Source organism: Heterodontus francisci, chromosome 1 (assembly GCF_036365525.1).
Source record: "Heterodontus francisci isolate sHetFra1 chromosome 1, sHetFra1.hap1, whole genome shotgun sequence".
NCBI classification, from domain to species: domain Eukaryota; kingdom Metazoa; phylum Chordata; class Chondrichthyes; order Heterodontiformes; family Heterodontidae; genus Heterodontus; species Heterodontus francisci.
Genome location: NC_090371.1, coordinates 239,662,705 through 239,681,458, shown reverse-complemented (window position 1 = coordinate 239,681,458; position 18,754 = coordinate 239,662,705).

The following is an 18,754-nucleotide window of genomic DNA, read 5'->3' as shown; positions in this document are numbered from 1 at the left end:
GTGTATGCCAGTGTGTGTGAGAGAGTGTGAGAGTGACAGAGAATGTGTGAGAGTGACAGAGAGTATGTGAGAGCGACAGAGTGTTTGTAAATGTGGCTGAGAGAGACTGAGAGTGTGTGAGAGTGACTGAGAGTGTGTGAGAGTGACTGGGAGTCTGTGAGAGTGTATGAGAATGTGTGAGAATTTGTGAGAGTGTGTGAGAATGTGTGAGAGTGACTGAGAGTGTGTGGGAGTGACTGAGAGTGTGTGAGAGCGTGTGAGAGTTACAGAGAGCGTGTGAGAGCGTGTGAGAGTGAATGAGAGTGACTGAGAGTGACTGAGAGTGTGTGATAGCGTGTGCGTGTGAATGAGACTGACTGAGAGTGACTGAGTGTGTGTGAGAGTGTATGAGAGTGTGTGAGAGTGACTGGGAGTGTGTGAGAGTGTATGAGAATGTGTGAGAATATGTGAGAGTGTGTGAGAATGTGTGAGAGTGACTGAGAGTGTGTGGGAGCGACTGAGAGTGTGTGAGAGCGTGTGAGAGTTACAGAGAGCGTGTGAGAGAGTGTGAGAGTGACAGAGTGTGTGAGAACGAGTGAGAGTGTGTGAGAGTGACACTTCGAGTGTGAGAGTGACTGAGAGTGTGTGCGAGTGTGTGAGAGTGTGTGAGAATGTGTGAGAGTGATAGAGAGGGTGTGGGATTGAATGAGAGTGTGTCATTATGTGTGAGAGTGACTGAAAGTGGGTGAGAGTGACTGAGGGCGTGTGAGAGTGTATGAGAGTGACTGAGAGGGTGTGAGAGTGACTGAGGATGAGAGAGAGTGTGTGAGTGTGTGTAAGAGTGCCTGAGAGTGTGGGAGAGTGTTTGAGATTGACTGAGAGTGACTGAGAGTGTGTGAGAGTGTGTGAGAGTGTGTGAGAGTGGCTGAGAGTGACTGCAAGCATGTGAGTGTGTGTGAGAGAGAATGAGAGTGACTGAGAGTGACTGAGAGTGAGTCAGAGTGACTGAGAGTGACTGGAAGTGACTGCGAGTGTGTGCTAGTGACTGATAGTGACAGAGAGTGTTTTAGAGTGTGTGAGAGTGACTGAGAGTGACTGAGAGTGACTGAGAGTGACTGAGAGTGACTGTGAGAGTGTGTGAGAGTGACTGAGAGTATGTGAGAGCGTGACCTAGCGTGTCCGTGTGTGTGAGAGTGACTGAGAGTGACTGACAGTGTGTGAGAGTGTGTGAGATTGTGTGAGATTGACTGAGAGTGTGTGAGTATGTGTGAGAGTGTGTGAGAATGTGTGAGCATCTTTGGGAGTGTGTGAGAGTATGTGAGACTGACTGAGACTGTGTGGGAGTGACTGAGAGTGGGTGAGTGTGTGTGAGATTGTATGACAGTGTGTGTTAGAGTGTGTGAGCGTGTTTGGAAGTGTGTGAGAGTATGTGAGACTTACTGAGAGTGTGTCAGAGTGATTGATTGTGACTGAGAGTGTGTCAGAGTGACTGTGATTGACTGAGAGTGACTGAGCGCGTTTGAGAGTTTGTGAGAGTGACTGAGAGTGTGTGAGTGTGACTGAGAGTGACTGAGAGTGACTGAGAATGACTGAGAGTGTGTGAGAAGATGTGAGAGTGTGTGAGAGTGACTGATAGTGACAGCGAGTGTGTGAAAGTGTATGACAGTGTGTGTGAGAGTGTGTGAGAGTGTGTCGGAGTGTTTGAGAGTGTGTGAGAGTGTCTGGGAGTGTCTGAGATTGACAGAGACCATGTGCGAGTGTGTGAGAGTGTCTGAGAGTGGCTGAGAGTATGTGAGAGTGACTGAGAGTGTGTGAGAGTGTGTGAGAGTGACTGAGTGTGACTGAGAGTGTGTGAGCGTGACTGAGATTGCGTGAGAGTGACTGAGAGTGTGTGAGAGTGACCGAGATTGTGTGAGTGTGTATGAGAGTGTATGACAGTGTGTGTGACAGTGTGTGAGAGTGTGTCGGAGTGTTTGAGAGTGTGTGAGAGTGTCTGGGAGTGGCTGAGAGTGACAGAGAGCATGTGAGAGTGTGTGAGAGTGACTGAGAGTGACTGAGAGTGACTGAGAGTGTGTGAGAGTGACTGAGAGTGACTGAGAGTGACTAAGAGTCTTTAAGAGTGACTGAGAGAGTGTGAGAGTGACTGAGAGTGACTAAGAGTGTTTAAGAGTGACTGAGAGAGTGTGAGAGTGACAGAGAGTGACAGACAGTGTGTGAGAGTGTGTGAGTGGGTCTGAGAGTTTGTGAGAGTGTCTGGGAGTGGCTGAGAGTGACAGAGAGTGACTGAGAGTATGTGAGAGTGACTGAGAGTGACTGAGAGTGTGTGAGAGTGTTTGAGAGTGACTGAGAGTGTGTGAGAGTGACTGAGAGTGACTAAGAGTGTTTAAGAGTGACTGAGAGAGTGTGAGAGTGACAGAGAGTGACAGACAGTAACTGAGAGTGTGTGAGAGTGTGTTAGAGAGACTGAAAGTCTGTGCAAGTGTGTGAGAGTCTATGAGAGTGACTGAGATTGTGAGAGATTGTGTGAGAGTGTGTGAGAGTGACTGAGAATGACTGATAGTGTGTGATAGAGTGACTGATAGTGACTGAGAGTGTGTTAGTGTGACTGAGAGTGACTGAAAGTTTGTGAGAGTGTGTGAGAGTGAATGAGAGTGACTGAGAGTTTCTGAGAGTGCGTAAGAGTGACTGACAGTGACTGAGAGTGACTGACAGTGACTGAGAGTGTTTGAGAGTGACTGAGAGTGAGTGAGAGTGGGTGAGAGTGAGTGAATGCGCCTGAGACTGCGTGTGAGTGACTGAGTGTGAGTGAGATTGTGTGAGAGTGACTGAGAGTGTGTGAGATTGACTGAGAGTAACTGTGAGTGACTGAGAGTGACTGAGAGTGTGTGAGAATGTGTGAGAGTGACTGAGAGTGACTGAGAGTGTGTGCGAGTGCGTGAGACTGTGCGAGAGTGACAGAGAATGGCTGAGAGTGTGTGAGAGGATGTGAGAGGATGTGAGCGTGTGTGAGAGCGACTGAGGTTGACTAAGAGTGTGTGAGAGTGTATGCCAGTGTGTGTGAGAGAGTGTGAGAGTGACTGAGAATGTGTGATAGTGACAGAGAGTATGTGAGAGCGACAGAGTGTTTGTAAACGTGGCTGAGAGAGACTGAGAGTGTGTGAGAGTGACTGAGAGTGTGTGAGAGTGACTGGGAGTCTGTGAGAGTGTATGAGAATGTGTGAGAATTTGTGAGAGTGTGTGAGAATGTGTGAGAGTGACTGAGAGTGTGTGGGAGTGACTGAGAGTGTGTGAGAGCGTGTGAGAGTTACAGAGAGCGTGTGAGAGAGTGTGAGAGTGAATGAGAGTGACTGAGAGTGACTGAGAGTGTGTGATAGCGTGTGCGTGTGAATGAGACTGACTGAGAGTGACTGAGTGTGTGTGAGAGTGTATGAGAGTGTGTGAGAGTGACTGGGAGTGTGTGAGAGTGTATGAGAATGTGTGAGAATTTGTGAGAGTGTGTGAGAATGTGTGAGAGTGACTGAGAGTGTGTGGGAGTGACTGAGAGTGTGTGAGAGCGTGTGAGAGTTACAGAGAGCGTATGAGGGAGTGTGAGAGTGAATGAGAGTGAATGAGAGTGACTGAGAGTGACTGAGAGTGTGTGATAGCGTGTGAGAGTGTGTGAGAGTGACACTTCGAGTGTGAGAGTGACTGAGAGTGTGTGCGAGTGTGTGAGAGTGTGTGAGAATGTGTGAGAGTGATAGAGAGTGTGTGGGATTGAATGAGAGTGTGTGAGTATGTGTGAGAGTGACTGAGAGAGGGTGAGAGTGGCTGAGAGTGACTGAGGGCATGTGAGAGTGTGTGAGAGTGACTGAGAGTGACTGAGAGTGTGTGAGAGTGACTGAGAGTGACAAAGAGTGTGTGAGAGTGTGTAAGAGTGACTGAGAGTGACTGAGAGTGACTGAGAGTGTGTGAGAGTGTGTGAGAGTTTCTGAGATTGACAACGAGTGTGACTGAGAGTGCGTCAGAGTGACTGAGAGTGTGTGAGAGTGACTGAGAGTGACTGAGAGTGACTGAGAGTGTGTGAGAGTGACTGAGAGTGTCTGAGAGAGACTCAGAGTGACTGAGAGTGACTGGAAGTGAATGAGAGTGAGTGCATTGACTGAGAGTGACTGAGAGCGTGTGAGAGTGACTGAGAGTGTGTGAGAGTGTGTGAGAGAGAATGAGAGTGACTGCGAGTGTGTGAGAATGACTGAGAGTGTGTGAGAGTGACTGAGAGTGTCTGAGAGAGACTCAGAGTGACTGAGAGTGACTGGAAGTGAATGAGAGTGAGTGCAATGACTGAGAGTGACTGAGAGCGTGTGAGAGTGACTGAGAGTGTGTGAGAGTGACAGAGAGTGTGTCAGAGTGTGTAAGAGTGTGTGAGAGTGTGTGAGAGTGGCTGAGAGTGACTGAGAGTAACAGAAAGTGTGTGAGAGTGTGTGAGAGTGACAGAGTGTGTGAGAACGTGTGAGTGTGTGCGAGAGTGACACTTCGAGTGTGAGAGTGACTGAGAGTGTGTGCGAGAGTGTGAGAGTGTGTGAGAATGTGTGAGAGTGATAGAGAGTGTGTGGGATTGAATGAGAGTGTGTGAGTATGTGTGAGAGTGACTGAGAGAGGGTGAGAGTGGCTGAGAGTGACTGAGGGCATGTGAGAGTGTGTGAGAGTGACTGAGAGTGACTGAGAGTGTGTGAGAGTGACTGAGAGTGACAAAGAGTGTGCGAGAGTGTGTAAGAGTGACTGAGAGTGTGTGAGAGTGACTGAGAGTGTGTGAGAGTGTGTGAGAGTTTCTGAGATTGACAAAGAGTGTGACTGAGTGTGCGTCAGAGTGACTGAGAGTGTGTGAGAGTGACTGAGAGTGACTGAGAGTGTGTGAGAGTGACTGAGAGTGTCTGAGAGAGACTCAGAGTGACTGAGAGTGACTCGAAGTGAATGAGAGTGAGTGCAATGACTGAGAGTGACTGAGAGCGTGTGAGAGTGACTGAGAGCGTGTGAGAGTGTGTGAGAGAGAATGAGAGTGACTGCGAGTGTGTGAGAATGACTGAGAGTGACTGAGAGTGACTGAGAGTGTCTGAGAGAGACTCAGAGTGACTGAGAGTGACTGGAAGTGAATGAGAGTGAGTGCAATGACTGAGAGTGACTGAGAGCGTGTGAGAGTGACTGAGAGTGTGTGAGAGTGACAGAGAGTGTGTAAGAGTGTGTGAGAGTGTGTGAGAGTGGCTGAGAGTGACTGAGAATAACAGAAAGTGTGTGAGAGTGTGTGAGAGTGACAGAGTGTGTGAGAACGTGTGAGAGTGTGTGAGAGTGACTCAGAGAATGTGAGAGTGACTGAGAGTGTGTGCGAGTGTGTGAGAGTGTGTGAGAATGTGTGAGAGTGATGGAGAGTGTGTGGGATTGAATGAGAGTGTGTCATTATGTGTGAGAGTGACTGAAAGTGGGTGAGAGTGACTGAGGGCGTGTGAGAGTGTATGAGATTGACTGAGAGTGTGCGAGAGTGACTGAGAGTGAGAGAGAGTGTGTGAGTGTGTGTAAGAGTGACTGAGAGTGTGGGAGAGTGTTTGAGATTGACTGAGAGTGACTGAGAGTGTGTGAGAGTGTGTGAGAGTGTGTGAGAGTGGCTGAGCGTGACTGTGAGAGTGTGTGAGATTGACTGAGAGTATGTAAGAGTGTGACCTAGCGTGTCCGTGTGTGTGAGAGTGACTGAGAGTGTGTGAGAGTGTGTGAGAGTGTGTGAGATTGTGTGAGAGTGACTGAGAGTGTGTGAGTATGTGTGAGAGTGTGTGAGAATGTGTGAGCATCTTTGGGAGTGTGTGAGAGTATGTGAGACTGACTGAGATTGTGTGAGAGTGTGTGAGAGTGTTTGAGAATGTGTGAGAGTTTGTGAGAGTGTGTGAGAATTTGTGAGAGTGACTGAGAGTGTGTGGGAGTGACTGAGAGTGGGTGAGTGTGTGTGAGATTGTATGACAGTGTGTGTTAGAGTGTGTGAGTGTGTGTCGGAATGATTGAGAGTATGTGAGTATCTGAGAGTGGTGAGAGTGACAGAGAGTGACTGAGAGTGTGTGAGAGTTTATGAGAGTGTGTGAGCGTGTTTGGGAGTGTGTGAGAGTATGTGAGACTTACTGAGAGTGTGTAAGAGTGATTGATTGTGACTGAGAGTGTGTCAGAGTGACTGAGATTGACTGAGAGTGATTGAGCGTGTTTGAGAGTTTGTGAGAGTTTGTGAGAGTGTGTGAGTGTGACTGAGAGTGACTGAGAATGACTGAGAGTGTGTGAGAAGATGTGAGAGTGTGTGAGAGTGACTGATAGTGACAGTGAGTGTGTGAACGTGTATGACAGTGTGTGTGAGAGTGTGTGAGAGTGTGTCGGAGTGTTTGAGAGTGTGTGAGAGTGTCTGGGAGAGTCTGAGATTGACAGAGACCATGTGCGAGTGTGTGAGAGTGTCTGAGAGTGGCTGAGAGTATGTGAGAGTGACTGAGAGTGTGTGAGAGTGACTGAGAGTGACTGAGAGTCTGTGAGAGTGACTGAGATTGCGTGAGAGTGACTGAGAGTGTGTGAGAGTGACCGAGATTGTGTAAGTGTGTATGAGAGTGTATGGCAGTGTGTGTGAGAGTGTGTGAGAGTGTGTCGGAGTGTTTGAGAGTGTGTGAGAGTGTGTGAGAGTGTCTGGGAGTGGCTGAGAGTGACAGAGAGCATGTGAGAGTGTGTGAGAGTGACTGAGAGTGACTGAGAGTGACTGAGAGTGACTGAGAGTGTGTGAGAGTGACTGAGAGTGACTGAGAGTGTGTGAGAATGTTTGAGAGTGACTGAGAGAGTGTGAGAGTGACTGAGAGTGACTAAGAGTGTTTAAGAGTGACTGAGATAGTGTGAGAGTGACAGAGAGTGACAGACAGTGTGTGAGAGTGTGTGAGAGGGTCTGAGAGTGTGTGAGAGTGTCTGGGAGTGGCTGAGCGTGACAGAGAGTGACTGAGAGTATGTGAGAGTGACTGAGAGTGACTGAGAGTGTGTGAGAGTGTTTGAGAGTGACTGAGAGAGTGTGAGAGTGACTGAGAGTCACTAAGAGTGTTTAAGAGTGACTGAGAGAGTGTGAGAGTGACAGAGAGTGACAGACAGTGACTGAGAGTGTGTGAGAGTGTGTTAGAGAGACTGAAAGTCTGTGCAAGTGTGTGAGAGTCTATGAGAGTGACTGAGATTGTGAGAGATTGTGTGGGAGAGTGTTCGTGTGACTGAGAGTGACTGAGAGTTTCTGAGAGTGCGTAAGAGCGACTGATAGTGACTGAGAGTGACTGAAAGTGACTGAGAGTGTTTGAGAGTGACTGAGAGTGAGTGAGATTGTGTGAGAGTGACTGAGAGTGTGTGAGATTGACTGAGAGTAACTGTGAGTGACTGAGAGTGACTGAGAGTGTGTGAGAATGTGTGAGAGCGACTGAGAGTGACTGAGAGTGAATGAGAGTGTGTGCGAGTGTGTGAGACTGTGTGAGAGTGACAGAGAATGGCTGAGAGTGTGTGAGAGGATGTGAGAGGAAGTGAGCGTGTGTGAGAGCGACTGAGGTTGACTAAGAGTGTGTGAGAGTGTATGCCAGTGTGTGTGAGAGAGTGTGAGAGTGACTGAGAATGTGTGAGAGTGACAGAGAGTATGTGAGAGCGACAGAGTGTTTGTAAATGTGGCTGAAAGAGACTGAGAGTGTGTGAGAGTGACTGAGAGTGTGTGAGAGTGACTGGGAGTCTGTGAGAGTGTATGAGAATGTGTGAGAATTTGTGAGAGTGTGTGAGAATGTGTGAGAGTGACTGAGAGTGTGTGGGAGTGACTGAGAGTGTGTGAGAGCGTGTGAGAGTTACAGAGAGCGTGTGAGAGAGTGTGAGAGTGAATGAGAGTGACTGAGAGTGACTGAGAGTGTGTGATAGCGTGTGCGTGTGAATGAGACTGACTGAGAGTAACTGAGTGTGTGTGAGAGTGTATGAGAGTGTGTGAGAGTGACTGGGAGTGTGTGAGAGTGTATGAGAATGTGTGAGAATTTGTGAGAGTGTGTGAGAATGTGTGAGAGTGACTGAGAGTGTGTGGGAGCGACTGAGAGTGTGTGAGAGCGTGTGAGAGTTTCAGAGTGCGTGTGAGAGAGTGTGAGAGTGAATGAGAGTGAATGAGAGTGACTGAGAGTGACTGAGAGTGTGTGATAGCTTGTGCGTGTGAGTGAGACTGACTGAGAGTGACTGAGTGTGTGTGAGAGTGTATGAGAGTGTGTGAGAGTGTTTGGGAGTGTGCGAAAGTGTGTGAAACTGACTGAGAATGTGTGAGACTGCGTCAGAGTGACTGAGATTGACTGAGTGTGTGAGAGTGACAGAGTGTGTGAGAACGAGTGAGAGTGTGTGAGAGTGACACTTCGAGTGTGAGAGTGACTGAGAGTGTGTGCGAGTGTGTGAGAGTGTGTGAGAATGTGTGAGAGTGATAGAGAGTGTGTGGGATTTAATGAGAGTGTGTGAGTATGTGTGAGAGTGTGTGAGTGTTTCTGAGATTGACAAAGAGTGTGACTGAGAGTGCGCCAGAGTGACTGAGAGTGTGTGAGAGTGACTGAGAGTGACTGAGAGTGACTGAGAGTGTGTGAGAGTGACTGAGAGTGTCTGAGAGAGACTCAGAGTGACTGAGAGTGACTGGAAGTGAATGAGAGTGAGTGCAATGACTGAGAGTGACTGAGAGCGTGTGAGAGTGACTGAGAGCGTGTGAGAGTGTGTGAGAGAGAACGAGAGTGACTGCGAGTGTGTGAGAGTGACTGAGAGTGTGTGACAGTGACTGAGAGTGTCTGAGAGAGACTCAGAGTGACTGAGAGTGACTGGAAGTGAATGAGAGTGAGTGCAATGACTGAGAGTGACTGAGAGCGTCTGAGAGTGACTGAGAGCGTGTGAGAGTGACTGAGAGTATGTGAGACTGTATAAGAGTGACTGAGAGTGTGTGAGAATGACAGAGAGTGTGTGAGAGTGTGTAAGATTGTGTGAGAGTGTGTGAGAGTGGCTGAGAGTGACTGAGAGTGACAGAAAGTGTGTGAGAGTGTGTGAGAGTGACAGAGTGTGTGAGAACGTGTGAGAGTGTGTGAGAGTGACTCAGAGAGTGTGAGAGTGACTGAGAGTGTGTGCGAGTGTGTGAGAGTGTGTGAGAATGTGTGAGAGTGATGGAGAGTGTGTGGGATTGAATGAGAGTGTGTCATTATGTGTGAGAGTGACTGAAAGTGGGTGAGAGTGACTGAGGGCGTGTGAGAGTGTATGAGAGTGACTGAGAGTGTGTGAGAGTGACTGAGAGTGAGAGAGAGTGTGTGAGTGTGTGTAAGAGTGACTGAGAGTGTTTGAGAGTGTTTGAGATTGACTGAGAGTGACTGAGAGTGTGTGAGAGTGTGTGAGAGTGACTGAGAGTGACTGAGATTGTGTGAGAGTGTGTGAGAGTGTGTGAGAGTGTGTGAGAGTGACTGAGAGTGTGTGTGTATGTGTGAGAGTGTGTGAGAATGTGTGAGCATCTTTGGGAGTGTGTGAGAGTATGTGAGACTGACTGAGATTGTGTGAGAGTGTGTGAGAGTGTTTGAGAATGTGTGAGAGTTTGTGAGAGTGTGTGAGAATTTGTGAGAGTGACTGAGAGTGTGTGGGTGTGACTGAGAGTGGGTGAGTGTGTGTGAGATTGTATGACAGTGTGTGTTAGAGTGTGTGAGAGTGTGTCGGAATGATTGAGAGTGTGTGAGTATCTGAGAGTGGTGAGAGCGACTGAGAGTGTGCGAGTGTGACTGAGAGTGACTGAGAATGACTGAGAGTGTGTGAGAGGATGTGAGAGTGTGTGAGAGTGACTGATAGTGACTGCGAGTGTGTGAGAGTGACTGAGAGTGTGTGAGAGTGTGTGAGAGTGACTGAGAGTGTGTGAGAGTGTGTGAGAGTGCCTGGGAGTGTCTGAGAGTGACAGAGACCATGTGAGAGTGTGTGAGAGTGTGTGAGAGTGGCTGAGAGTGTGTGAGAGTGACTGAGAGTGTGTGAGAGTGTGTGAGAGTGACTGAGAGTGTGTGAGCGTGACTGAGATTGTGTGAGAGTGACTGAGAGTGTGTGAGAGTGACCGAGATTGTGTGAGTGTGTATGAGAGTGTATGGCAGTGTGTGTGACAGAGTGTGAGAGTGTGTCGGAGTGTTTGAGAGTGTGTGAGAGTGTCTGGGAGTGGCTGAGAGTGACAGAGAGCATGTGAGAGTGTGTGAGAGTGACTGAGAGTGACTGAAAGTGACTGAGAGAGTGTGAGAGTGTTTGAGAGTGACTGAGAGAGTGTGAGAGTGACTGAGAGTGACTAAGGGTGTGTGAGAGTGACTGAGAGTGACTGAGAGTGTGTGAGAGTGTTTGAGAGTGACTGAGAGAGTGTGAGAGTGACTGAGAGTGACTAAGAGTGTTTAGGAGTGACTGAGAGAGTGTGAGAGTGACAGAGAGTGACAGACAGTGACTGAGAGTGTGTGAGAGTGGGTGAGAGAGACTGAGATTGTGAGAGATTGTGTGAGAGTGTGTGAGAGTGACTGAGAATGACTGATAGTGTGTGATAGAGTGACTGATAGTGACTGAGAGTGTGTTAGTGTGACTGAGCTTGACTGAAAGTTTGTGAGAGTGTGTGAGAGTGAATGAGAGTGACTGAGAGTTTCTGAGAGTGCGTAAGAGTGACTGACAGTGACAGAGATTGACTGACAGTGACTGAGAGTGTTTGAGAGTGACTGAGAGTGAGTGAGAGTGGGTGAGAGTGAGTGAATGCGCCTGAGACTGCGTGTGAGTGACTGAGTGTGAGTGAGATTGTGTGAGAGTGACTGAGAGTGTGTGAGATTGACTGAGAGTAACTGTGAGTGACTGAGAGTGACTGAGAGTGTGTGAGAATGCGTGAGAGTGACTGAGAGTGACTGAGAGTGTGTGCGAGTGCGTGAGACTGTGTGAGAGTGACAGAGAATGGCTGAGAGTGTGTGAGAGGATGTGAGCATGTGTGAGAGCGACTGAGGTTGCCTAAGAGTGTGTGAGAGTGTATGCCAGTGTGTGTGAGAGAGTGTGAGAGTGACTGAGAATGTGTGAGAGTGACAGAGAGTATGTGAGAGCGACAGAGTGTTTGTAAATGTGGCTGAGAGAGACTGAGAGTGTGTGAGAGTGACTGAGAGTGTGTGAGAGTGACTGGGAGTGTGTGAGAGTGTATGAGAATGTGTGAGAATTTGTGAGAGTGTGTGAGAATGTGTGAGAGTGACTGAGAGTGTGGGAGTGACTGAGAGTGTGTGAGAGCGTGTGAGAGTTACAGAGAGCGTGTGAGAGAGTGTGAGAGTGAATGAGAGTGAATGAGAGTGACTGAGAGTGACTGAGAGTGTGTGATAACGTGTGCGTGTGAATGAGACTGACTGAGAGTGACTGAATGTGTGTGAGAGTGTATGAGAGTGTGTGAGAGTGTTTGGGAGTGTGCGAAAGTGTGTGAAACTGACTGAGAATGTGTGAGACTGCGTCAGAGTGACTGAGATTGACTTAGTATGTGTGAGAGTGTGTGAGAGTGACACTTCGAGTGTGAGAGTGACTGAGAGTGACAAAGAGTGTGTGAGAGTGTGTAAGAGTGACTGAGAGTGTGTGAGAGTGACTGAGAGTGACTGAGAGTGTGTGAGAGTGTGTGAGAGTTTCTGAGATTGACAAAGAGTGTGACTGAGAGTGCGTCAGAGTGACTGAGAGTGTGTGAGAGTGACTGAGAGTGACTGAGAGTGACTGAGAGTGTGTGAGAGTGTGTGAGAGTTTCTGAGAGTGGCTGAGAGGGACTGCAAGCTTGTGAGTGTGTGTGAGAGTGAATGAGAGTGACTGAGAGCGACTGAGAGTGAGTCAGAGTGACTGAGAGTGACTGGAAGTGACTGCGAGTGTGTGCTAGTGACTGATAGTGACAGAGAGTGTTTTAGAGTGTGTGAGAGTGACTGAGAGTGACTGAGAGTGACTGAGAGTGACTGTGAGAGTGTGTGAGAGTGAATGAGAGTTTGTGAGAGCGTGACCTAGCGTGTCCGTGTGTGTGAGAGTGACTGAGAGTGACTGACAGTGTGTGAGAGTGTGTGAGAGTGTGTGAGATTGTGTGAGATTGACTGAGAGTGTGTGAGTATGTGTGAGAGTGTGTGAGAATCTGTGAGCATCTTTGGGAGTGTGTGAGAGTATGTGAGACTGACTGAGAGTGTGTGGGAGTGACTGAGAGTGGGTGAGTGTGTGTGAGATTGTATGACAGTGTGTGTTAGAGTGTGTGAGAGTGTGTCGGAATGATTGAGAGTGTGTGAGCATCTGAGAGTGGTGAGAGTGACAGAGAGTGTGTGAGAGTGTGTGAGAGTGAATGACAGTGACTGAGAGTATGTGCTTATGTGTGAGAGTGACTGAGAGTGTGTGAGAGTTTATGAGAGTGTGTGAGTGTGTTTGGGAGTGTGTGAGAGTATGTGAGACTTACTGAGAGTGTGTAAGAGTGATTGATTGTGACTGAGAGTGTGTCAGAGTGACTGAGATTGACTGAGAGAGACTGAGCGTGTTTGAGAGTTTGTGAGAGTGACTGAGAGTGTGTGAGTGTGACTGAGAGTGACTGAGAATGACTGAGAGAATGTGAGAAGATGTGAGAGTGTGTGAGAGTGACTGATAGTGACAGCGAGTGTGTGAAAGTGTATGACAGTGTGTGTGAGAGTGTGTGAGAGTGTGTCGGAGTGTTTGAGAGTGTGTGAGAGTGCCTGGGAGTGTCTGAGAGTGACAGAGACCATGTGAGAGTGTGTGAGAGTGTATGAGAGTGGCTGAGAGTGTGTGAGAGTGACTGAGAGTGTGTGAGAGTGTGTGAGAGTGACTGAGAGTGTGTGAGCGTGACTGAGATTGCGTGAGAGTGACTGAGAGTGTGTGAGAGTGACCGAGATTATGTGAGTGTGTATGAGAGTGTATGGCAGTGTGTGTGACAGAGTGTGAGATTTTGTCGGAGTGTTTGAGAGTGTGTGACAGTGTCTGGGCGTGGCTGAGAGTGACAGAGAGCATGTGAGAGTGTGTGAGAGTGACTGAGAGTGACTGAAAGTGACTGAGAGAGTGTGAGAGTGTTTGAGAGTGACTGAGAGAGTGTGAGAGTGACTGAGAGTGACTAAGGGTGTGTGAGAGTGACTGAGAGTGACTGAGAGTGTGTGAGAGTGTTTGAGAGTGACTGAGAGAGTGTGAGAGTGACTGAGAGTGACTAAGAGTGTTTAGGAGTGACTGAGAGAGTGTGAGAGTGACAGAGAGTGACAGACAGTGACTGAGAGTGTGTGAGAGTGTGTGAGAGAGACTGAGATTGTGAGAGATTGTATGAGAGCGTGTGAGAGTGACTGAGAATGACTGATAGTGTGTGATAGAGTGACTGATAGTGACTGAGAGTGTGTTAGTGTGACTGAGAGTGACTGAAAGTTTGTGAGAGTGAATGAGAGTGACTGAGAGTTTCTGAGAGTGCGTAAGAGTGACTGACAGTGACAGAAATTGACTGACAGTGACTGAGAGTGTTTGAGAGTGACTGAGAGTGAGTGAGAGTGGGTGAGAGTGAGTGAATGCGCCTGAGACTGCGTGTGAGTGACTGAGTGTGAGTGAGATTGTGTGAGAGTGACTGAGAGTGTGTGAGATTGACTGAGAGTAACTGTGAGTGACTGAGAGTGACTGAGAGTGTGTGAGAATGCGTGAGAGTGACTGAGAGTGTGTGCGAGTGCGTGAGACTGTGTGAGAGTGACAGAGAATGGCTGAGAGTGTGTGAGAGGATGTGAGCGTGTGTGAGAGCGACTGAGGTTGACTAAGAGTGTGTGAGAGTGTATGCCAGTGTGTGTGAGAGAGTGTGAGAGTGACTGCGAATGTGTGAGAGTGACAGAGAGTATGTGAGAGCGACAGAGTGTTTGTAAATGTGGCTGAGAGAGACTGAGAGTGTGTGAGAGTGACTGAGAGTGTGTGAGAGTGACTGGGAGTGTGTGAGAGTGTATGAGAATGTGTGAGAATTTGTGAGAGTGTGTGAGAGTGACTGAGAGTGTGGGAGTGACTGAGAGTGTGTGAGAGCGTGTGAGAGTTACAGAGAGCGTGTGAGAGAGTGTGAGAGTGAATGAGAGTGAATGAGAGTGACTGAGAGTGACTGAGAGTGTGTGATAGCGTGTGCATGTGAATGAGACTGACTGAGAGTGACTGAATGTGTGTGAGAGTGTATGAGAGTGTGTAAGAGTGTTTGGGAGTGTGCAAAAGTGTGTGAAACTGACTGAGAATGTGTGAGACTGCGTCAGAGTGACTGAGATTGACTGAGTATGTGTGAGAGTGTGTGAGAGTGACAGAGTGTGTGAGAACGAGTGAGAGTGTGTGAGAGTGACACTTCGAGTGTGAGAGTGACAAAGAGTGTGTGAGAGTGTGTAAGAGTGACTGAGAGTGTGTGAGAGTGACTGAGAGTGACTGAGAGTGTGTGAGAGTGTGTGAGAGTTTCTGAGATTGACAAAGAGTGTGACTGAGAGTGCGTCAGAGTGACTGAGAGTATGTGAGAGTGACTGACAGTGACTGAGAGAGACTGAGAGTGTGTGAGAGTGTGTGAGAGTTTCTGAGAGTGGCTGAGAGTGACTGCAAGCTTATGAGTGTGTGTGAGAGTGAATGAGAGTGACTGAGAGCGACTGAGAGTGAGTCAGAGTGACTGAGAGTGACTGGAAGTGACTGAGAGTGTGTGCTAGTGACTGAGAGTGACAGAGAGTGTTTTACAGTGTGTGAGAGTGACTGAGAGCGACTGAGAGTGACTGTCAGATTGTGTGAGAGTGACTGAGAGTGACTGAGAGTATGTGAGAGTGACAGAGAGTTTGTAAATGTGGCTGAGAATGACTGAGAGTGTGTGAGAGTGACTGAGAGTGTGTGAGAGTGTGTGAGAGTGACTGAGAGTGTGTGAGAGTGTATGAGAATGTGTGAGAATTTGTGAGAGTGTGTGAGAATGTGTGAGAGTGACTGAGAGTGTGTGGGAGAGACTGAGAGTGTGTGAGAGTTACAAAGAGCGTGTGAGAGAGTGTGAGAGTGAATGAGACTGTATGAGAGTGACTGAGAGTGACTGAGATTGACTGAGTGTGTGTGAGAGTGTGTGAGAGTGACAGAGTGTGTGAGAACGTGTGAGAGTGATGGAGAGTGTGTGAGAGTGGCTGAGAGTGACTGAGGGCATGTGAGAGTGTGTGAGACTGACTGAGAGTGACAAAGAGTGTGTGAGAGTGACTGAGTATGGCAAAGAGTGTGTGAGAGTGTGTACGAGTGACTGAGAGTGTGTGAGAGTGACTGAGAGTGACTGAGAGTGTCTGAGAGTGTCTGAGAGTGTGTGAGAGTTTCTGGGAGTGACAAAGAGTGTGACTGAGAGTGCGTCAGAGTGACTGAGAGTGTGTGAGAGTGACTGAGAGTGACTGGGAGTGACTGAGAGTGTGTGAGAGTGTGTGAGAGTTTCTGAGAGTGGATGAGAGTGACTGCAAGCTTGTGAGTGTGTGTGAGAGTGAATGAGAGTGACTGAGAGCGACTGAGAGTGAGTCAGAGTAACTGAGAGTGACTGGAAGTGACTGAGAGTGTGTGCTAGTGACTGAGAGTGACAGAGAGTGTTTTACAGTGTGTGAGAGTGACTGAGAGTGACTGAGAGTGACTGTGAGAGTGTGTGAGAGTGACTGAGAGTATGTGAGAGTGTGTCCGAGCTTGTCCGTGTGTGTGAGAGTGACTGAGAGTGACTGAGAGTGCGTGAGAGTGTGTGAGAGTGTGTGAGCGTGTTTGGGAGTGTGTGAGAGTATGTGAGACTTACTGAGAGTGTGTAAGAGTGATTGATTGTGACTGAGAGTGTGTCAGAGTGACTGAGATTGACTGAGAGTGACTGAGCGTGTTTGAGAGTTTGTGAGAGCGACTGAGAGTGTGAGAGTGTGACTGAGAGTGACTGAGAATGACTGAGAGTGTGTGAGAGGATGTGAGAGTGTGTGAGAGTGACTGATAGTGACTGCGAGTGTGTGAAAGTGTATGACAGTGTGTGAGAGTGACTGAGAGTGTGTGTGAGTGACTGAGAATGTGTGAGAGTGACAGAGAGTTGTGAGAGTGACAGAGAGTTTGTTAATGTGGCTGACAGTGACTGAGAGTGTGTGAGAGTGTGTGAGAGTGACTGAAAGTCTGTGCAAGTGTGTGAGAGTCTGTGAGAGTGACTGAGATTGTGAGAGATTGTGTGAGAGTGTGTGAGAGTGACTGAGAATGACTGATAGTGTGTGATAGAGTGACTGATAGTGACTGAGAGTGTGCTAGTGTGACTGAGAGTGACTGAAAGTTTGTGAGAGTGTGTGAGAGTAAATGAGAGTGACTGAGAGTTTCTGAGAATGCGTAAGAGTGACTGACAGTGACTGAGAGTGACTGACAGTCACTGAGAGTGTTTGAGAGTGACTGAGAGTGAGTGAGAGTGGGTGAGAGTGAGTGAATGCGACTGAGAGTGCGTGTGAGTGACTGAGTGTGAGTGAGATTGTGTGAGAGTGACTGAGAATGTGTGAGATTGACTGAGAGTAACTGTGAGTGACTGAGAGTGACTGAGAGTGTGTGAGAATGTGTGAGAGTGACTGAGAGTGACTGAGAGTGTGTGCGAGTGCGTGTGACTGTGTGAGAGTGACAGAGAATGGCTGAGAGTGTGTGAGAGGATGTGAGCGTGTGTGAGAGCGACTGAGGTTGACTAAGAGTGTGTGAGAGTGTATGCCAGTGTGTGTGAGAGTGTGTGAGAGTGACTGAGAATGTGTGAGAGTGACAGAGAATATGTGAGAGCAACAGAGTGTTTGTAAATGTGGCTGAGAGAGACTGAGAGTGTGTGAGAGTGACTGAGAGTGCGTGAGAGTGTGTGAGAGTGACTGAGAGTGACTGAGAGTGACTGTGAGTGACTGAGAGTGACTGTGAGAGTGTGTGAGAGTGACTGAGAGTTTGTGAGAGTGTGACCGAGCGTGTCCGTGTGTGTGAGAGTGACTGAGAGTGACTGAGAGTGTGTGAGAGTGTGTGAGAGTGTGTGTGAGTGACTGAGAGTGTGTGAGTATGTGTGAGAGTGTGTGAGAATGTACGAGCATCTTTGGGAGTGTGTGAGAGTATGTGAGACTGACTGAGAGTGTGTGAGAGTGACTGAGAGTGACTGAGAGTGTGTGAGAATGTGTGAGAGTGACTGAGAGTGACTGAGAGTGTTTGCGAGTGCGTGTGACTGTGTGAGAGTGACAGAGAATGGCTGAGAGTGTGTGAGAGGATGTGAGCGTGTGTGAGAGCGACTGAGGTTGACTAAGAGTGTGTGAGAGTGTATGCCAGTGTGTGTGAGAGTGTGTGAGAGTGACTGAGAATGTGTGAGAGTGACAGAGAATATGAGAGAGCAACAGAGTGTTTGTAAATGTGACTGAGAGAGACTGAGAGTGTGTGAGAGTGACTGAGAGTGCGTGAGAGTGTGTGAGAGTGACTGAGAGTGACTGAGAGTGACTGTGAGTGACTGAGAGTGACTGTGAGAGTGTGTGAGAAGATGTGAGAGTGTGTGAGAGTGACTGATAGTGACAGCGAGTGTGTGAAAGTGTATGACAGTGTGTGTGAGAGTGTGTGAGAGTGTGTCGGAGTGTTTGAGAGTGTGTGAGAGTGCCTGGGAGTGTCTGAGAGTGACAGAGACCATGTGAGAGTGTGTGAGAGTGTCTGAGAGTGGCTGAGAGTGTGTGAGAGTGACTGAGAGTGTGTGAGAGTGTGTGAGAGTGACTGAGAGTGTGTGAGCGTGACTGAGATTGCGTGCTAGTGACTGAGAGTGACAGATAGTGTTTTAGAGTGTGTGAGAGTGACTGAGAGTGACTGAGAGTGACTGTGAGTGTGTGTCAGAGAGACTGAGAGTATGTGAGAGTGTGTCCGAGCGTGTCCGTGTGTGTGAGAGTGACTGAGAGTGTGTGAGAGATTGTGAGAGTCTGTGAGAGTGACTGAGAGTGACTGCGAGAGACTCAGAGAGACTGAGAGTGACTGAGAGTGTGTGAGGGTGTATGACAGTGTTCGTGGGCGTGTGTGAGAGTGGGTGAGGGTGTGTGAGAGTGTGTGAGAGTGACTGAGAATGTGAGAGAGTGACTGAGATTGTGTGAGAGTGTCTGAGAATGGCTGATAGTGACTGAGAGTGTGTGAGAGTGACTGATATTGACTGACAGTAACTGAGAGCGTGTAAGATAGACTGAGAGTGACTGAGAGTGACTGAGATTGACTGAGAGTGTTTGAGAATGTGTAAGAGTGTCTGAGAGAGATTCAGAGTCACTGAGAGTAACTGAGAGTGACTGAGAGAGTGTGCTAGTGACTGAGAGTGACAGAGAGTGACAGAGAGTGACTGAGAGCGTGTGAGAGTGACTGAGAGTGACTGAGAGCGACTGAGAGTGTGTGAGTGTGTGTCAGAGTGTGTGAGAGTGTGTGAGAGTGTGTGAGAGTGACTGATTGTGTGTGCGAGTGACTGAGAGTTTGTGCGAGTGTGTGAGAGTGTGTGAGAGTGACTGAGAGTGTGTGAGAGTGTGTGAGAGTGTGTGAGAGTGACTGAGAGTGTGTGCGAGTGACTGAGAGTTTGTGCAAGTGTGTGAGAGTGTGTGAGAGTGACTGAGAGTGTGTGAGAGTGTGTGAGAGTGTGTGAGAGTGTGTGAGAGTATGTGAGAATGCGTGAGAGAGATGGAGAGTGTGTGGGATTGACTGAGAGTCTGTGAGTATGTGTGAGAGTGTGTGAGAGTGTGTGAGAGTGTCTGATAGTGACTGAGGGCGTGTGAGAGTGTGTGAGAGTGGCTGATATTGA